The sequence below is a fragment of the Artemia sp. Qi Xiang Cuo genome, chromosome 3 (genome assembly GCF_049724085.1).
Source record: "Artemia sp. Qi Xiang Cuo chromosome 3, ASM4972408v1, whole genome shotgun sequence".
NCBI lineage: Eukaryota > Metazoa > Arthropoda > Branchiopoda > Anostraca > Artemiidae > Artemia > Artemia sp. Qi Xiang Cuo.
In genome coordinates, this window is record NC_142796.1 from 25426168 (window position 1) to 25432197 (window position 6030).

Consider the following 6030-nt stretch of genomic DNA (forward strand, 5'->3'; position numbering starts at 1 on the left):
TTGTCCAAAAAATTGTCCTCCGTCCCTTAAAGACCCTCCCTCTTCCCCTGGAGTCCTCTTCTCTCATCTTCCTTTAAATTACGCGTGTTATTTTTTTATTTTATTCTTTTATAATCCCATTTCATGTTTTTCATCATTTGTATTGTTCAGTCTGAAAACGATCCAGCGGAAAAACCTTTACTGTTGAGCTGTTGACCAAAAACTGTTCTCCGTCCCTCTAAGACGAAAATTAATATGCGAATTTCGTCTTAATTATTCATGTACGGTTAGCCAAAATCAAAACTGCATTAATTCAAAAACGTTCAGAGATCAACTAAAAAAACAAGTTTTTTTTAACTGAAAATAAGAAGTAACATTAAAACTTAAAACGAACAGAAATTATCCCGTATATGAAAGGGGCGGTTCCCTCCTCAGCGCCTCACTCTTTACAATAAAGTTTGACTCTTTCTCACAACTTTATTTTTACAATAATAAAAAACTTTAGCGTAAAGAGCGAGGCGTTGAGGAGGGGACAGCCCCTTTCATATACGGAATAATTTCTGTTCGTTTTAAGTTTAAATGTCGCACCTTACTTTCAGCTAAAAAAAACTTGTTTTTTTAGTTAATAGAGGTAAGAAAGAGTATTTTCAACTAGAAAGTCATTCAATCAAGGATTGTCACCATAAATCTTGAGGAATTCCAAGTAAGTATGTCCACGACTTCGAAAAATAAAATATAATCGGGCATGACAACCACAGATTTTCGTTCATAGATCTTGTACCTGCTTCCAATTTTGAATAATAGATTTTCCCCTCTGCTCGAGAAAAGTTTTAATATGAGGTGTGTAGACTGTATACGGCAAGCCAAGCGGATCAAAAAATTCTATATTGCTTCTTGTTTGAAAGATGCATAACCAACGTCTCTACACTGGATGGACTACTATTAACCATAATTAGGGTATTGTCAACATGTTGAATATGCCCCAGGAAATCTGAAGGTATGCAATATGAATTATATGTGGGCATGTGGGGGTCCATGTTAAATACATTGATTATTTGTTCCGTGTTCATGGCGCCAAGTCTAATAAAACACTGCAATCAGGAGCAGCTTCCCAATAGGTTTCAAATTTATTTAGCGAGATAAATGCAATGCTTTCCTCCAAAGCTTTGGCAAAGGTACACTCTATCCGTACATTTCCCTTCCGGAAAATACTCAAATCTTGAGTACCAGACAAATCTAATACAATGTCATGCGTTTTTGCAAACATTTCTTCACTTATACCATTTTCAAACAATTGCGAATCTCGATCTAGGGATTGCATTGTCAATTCATAGAGGGTCCTGTAGGATTTATCAAAGGATAAATTGTAGAGTGGAATTCCATTTACTTTACATACCAGCGACGAAACCCCAAATAATTCAAATTTCTGCGGAGAATCTGTCCATGATCCAACAGCGCTAGCAATTTTTACAATAGGTAATGCCAATTTTGAAGGAATTTCGCCATTGATAAATGATGAATCGGTATAGGTATGCGTACCTGTAGCAATATGACGTTGATTTGTCATTGTATGAGGAACAAGTAGTTTAATATTGTTACCACTGGCTCTTAATTTTTCAATTACCAACATTAGGATCCAAATTTACATTCAGAGGCAGTCTGAGGTATATTAAATATTTCATGATTTAGTTTCCCAACTAAATGCAAATCTTTAGTGGTCGCCTCTCTAAGAATATTGGTAGTATCAGTATTTGTTTTATATTCATATCCAATTGTCATACCCCTCAAATGCTTATAGGACAATGGTGTCATCAACATGAATTGTATATAACTTGTATAATTTGAAATGTTATGGCTCGTGCTCACCAAAGTTCCTTTTATTTAGACACTTATTTGTCGAAATAAATTATGTAGTACACAACTTTCGTAGGATAACCCCTCGGCGGCACTTGGTTCTTCATTGTTCGATTTTTTAACAATGACATTTAAATCTATAAATGTCGAATTCAAATCGATAACGAAGTCTTCATTAGAATAAATTTGAAAATGGACATTTTGAGAGAGTGGTTGTTGCGGGTAAAATTGTTCATAGTATCCATGTTTTACACTGACATCAGAATTTTCAAGATTGAAAATATTTAGAGATGAGGTGACTGAAGGGTGAGAATCTTTATGTGGTAGATACGTTATCTTAGGAAAAGAAATCCTTTTTGGATGTTTTTACTTTCTTTGATGCTTTACGTTTCCGGGTTGACTTGAGACTGATGAATGATGGGACCTTTCTCCTCCTTTTTAAACCTTTTCCCCGTTGTTTCAATCACTTGCCGAGGAATCATGCACTCAACCTGAGATTTTTCGAAGCACTTTCTTGAATATTTCCCCGAGCCCCAATCCTGTAATCTAGAGGACGCAAAATCCGCTGCATCCGGTGCAATAAACTTTCTAGCCAAGGGTAGTGCAAAGCGAAAAAGCTTAGCAAACCAACTTTAAGACCATACTCAGACATTGACGAACGACCCCTATAATAGTCCATTCCATGCCCCAACTGTTGTGGTCCAAGAATAGCAACATAGCAATCAATATCAGTAAATACAAACTGAGTTCTATTAGCCATTTCACTGAATGGGTCGAAAATGACATGTACTTACAGCCAAACCTTTTGTTATTGCTAGAGGATCGCCCAATTCACTTCTTAATGTTAACTGACAGAGCTCCAAATACGAAGTGTTGACTGGAACGTATTGAAGGTGCTTTATACTGTAGTGATGAATATGGTCATTAGAGGTTTTTCGTTCAAGAACATGTAGAAGGGGGACATTGGTATTACCAACTCTTGATCTCTCGACAAAGGATGCATAAATAAATGTACAACTGTCCGGCGAGAAGGCTCACAGTCTGCAAAGATAACATGGTCATTGCCACTAAAATTTTCTATCTTAATAATACGGTTGTTAAAACCATGAACGTCACGTAAATTCTCATTGAGGTGCCTTTCTCATCTCTGTCTCTCAAATTCTTTCATTCTCAAATGGATTGGTAATATAAGTTCGCCTTTGTTCCATCGAATAATTGAATTGAAAGGCATAATTCTTACGAGCGGATATTTTTTGTTGATAGCATGACACAGCTCATGCTTATTATTGTATTCCCTTTAGGGTATGGTAGCAATAGGGTAACCATTAGAGTCAAACGTTGCCATTGCACCTTCATCACCGAATTCAAAAGGTCGTATTTTAATATCATATATACAATCCTTTCTTAGGATATCATATGTATTTTTAAGAATAAAATCGACAAGAGCAACTCGATACCTTTCCTCAAATTTAATGGCCGTAGAAAGTTTTGTCCAAAAATCACTCGTTTTATTCAAATCGTCATAAAGAGGATAGGAAACATTGGAAATGAATGTCACATAAAAAACTTCTGACATTATGAACGTCTTCAGTGGGCATCCATGAATCAAAATCAGAGTTGTATCCTAGCCAGCAAACAGGCAACTGTTTCTTGCCTTTATGTGTACAAGCCTTTAATACGCTTTCAATTTGATACATTCCAGTGACTTTTTGTAATTCATAATCATAGAATCCGCCAATAATCTCTTCATCTTTCATATCACGAAGCCGATATGTTATTGGTTTGGTATCTAGGATTTTTTACCCTTTAAAAAGTTCAGTGGACCACAAGTAATTTCCCTTTTCAAAAATATTTCTGGTACGATTGATTCAAGTAGTATCACCAACATTGATTTTTTTTTTCTTTCCTGCCTTTTCATTAGAATATTATTTAAGGAATTATGTACTCTCACTATGATGAACTTCCTGAGGGCTAGTATTGAACAAGAGTCGATGAGGATGTTGGTTGTATATTTGCATGATTTTATCTAAATCATAAATAAATGCAGCCTTATTTTTCAATGTACAATATCTTGAAATTAAAAGCTTTGCCCAAACCCTCTTGGCAAATTCATAATCGGAAGTGGTGCATTGACGATCGCGAAGTGAATCATAAAACTCTGCGATGGGTGGTAATTTTTCCTCACTTAGCTTCGAGGCAGAGCTGTAGTACTCGTACGGGTATATGCCCTTACAGGTTAATAAATCATATGGTTTCTCATCTGGAAATTGCTGTTTCAGGAGGGAGAAACTATTAAAATCGTTGCTTTTTTGTACTTGAATCAATTGACTTAGGGATTTGGGGCAAAAACACAAGGAACATAGGAGACAGATTTTATTCACGCACTCTTTACCATTATCAATTGTTTCCATTTAAATGCTAAGACTGGTAGCTTTTCAGATGATTTTGATATGATGTTATATGAAAAAGAACCATCTACATATGCGCCATCAACAACCTTACCTATCTGCAAACGGGTCAACCCTGGTAAAATGAATTTTAAGTAATAGTTGGAATTGTACATGTAAACCAGTAAAAAGTATTGTTGCTTAACATTTAAATTACACGATTTATGCGCGACCCCCCGAAAGTTACTTCCCCTTGATGAAATTTCTTGGTATAAATTATCGTGATCGCAGGTTTTCTTATCCCCATGATTAATTTTTTTCTTACAAACCCAAAAAATGTCTTGATTTTTAATTTTCAACTTGTCCTCTGGTGATAGATTCTTTGGATAGTGTGTATGGCGCAGCCATGAAATTGCCTCATTTGCTGCTTGAATGACAGCAGCCATAGCCATGCCAACACAATCTTTTCCATCCAACGCCTCACAAAAGCTACCAATTGCATGGTATTACTTGAATCTCTTCACACGTGCGCAAAGGAGATCGAAATGGCTTAATGTTTTTTCGCACAATTCGAATTTGACGGATTCGACACATCCATGAGAACAGCCTCAATGTCCAATGATACCTTGTTGCTCTGCAACTGTCTGTTCTGAAAGCTTTTGAATCGCAAGGTAGCATTGTCCCCTGAAACCGTTTCCACAGAGTGGTACCCATGACGCTTGCAGTGTCTTAAATGATTATTTTATTTTAATTCGCTGTGAAATCTGGAATGGCAGTAGTGGAGGTCCTCCCATGATTAAAATTTTTACCCTCACTTAAAATCCTTCTAATATGTGGAATTGGAAAGATATACCCAATTGATTCAGGATCTTTGGCAGGTTCGTACAGAAGCCATATCCAGTTTTTCACTGAGTCAATGAACGGTGCTCTTACAGAATTAATTACCCCTTTTTTATCACTTAGTTCCCCATCTTCAATTTTTCATCAAACTGTAAAACTGTAACCCCGACTTTTAAGTGTTCATTTGCCTTTTCAAAAATGTCAATCTATTTAAGTGTAATTGGATAATGTCCCCTTAAACAACTAAAATCTACTTTTGGAAAATCTAATCCCTCTTTCCCATTTACTGCCCAATCGTCCAAGTTTGTCTTAGTGGCATCAACTCTCGGGCTTATGACCCACTACAAGGATGGAATACTTGAAACACTCCAAGCCTGTGTCAAAACAAAAGTGATGTACACCTCTAGTAGCTTTCAAATTACTATTACATTTTTTAAAGTTACCCTTTCCCGCCCCACCTCTTAATGCAAATTCCCTTTTAAATTTAGTTATATTTAATTCTAATTTTTCTAAAAACAATACAGATAAACCACTCCCATTCTCATTATATTCCTCCATCCTATTAAAAATTTCTCCCCCCTCCCATTCCGAAAACACACCCTCAAAATTATGCAGGTCTGGGTCTAGCGTCTGCATTCTTGTTTGAATATGATGGTAACGCAAAGCACCAAAACTTGCATTAAAAAAATAATTTTAAAGGCGATGGAGGCTTTTCTAGAACTCCACCCTCCCGCCTCCCCTAAAAGTTTTTTGAGAAATGCCCAAATCATTCTGACGTAGAGGTTACGGTTTCTATAGGGTCCGTTTGAATAATACCACATGACAGGGGATTGAACGGGTCACAAGACTCGGCCCTGTAGACGTGAATATTGCGCAAAGCGGTATCTGTTAAATACAAATCAGGTAACACTGGGGGCGAGCCAGCACCACTTTATCCCATATCACTGTGAGGGATTGTCTCGACCTCACT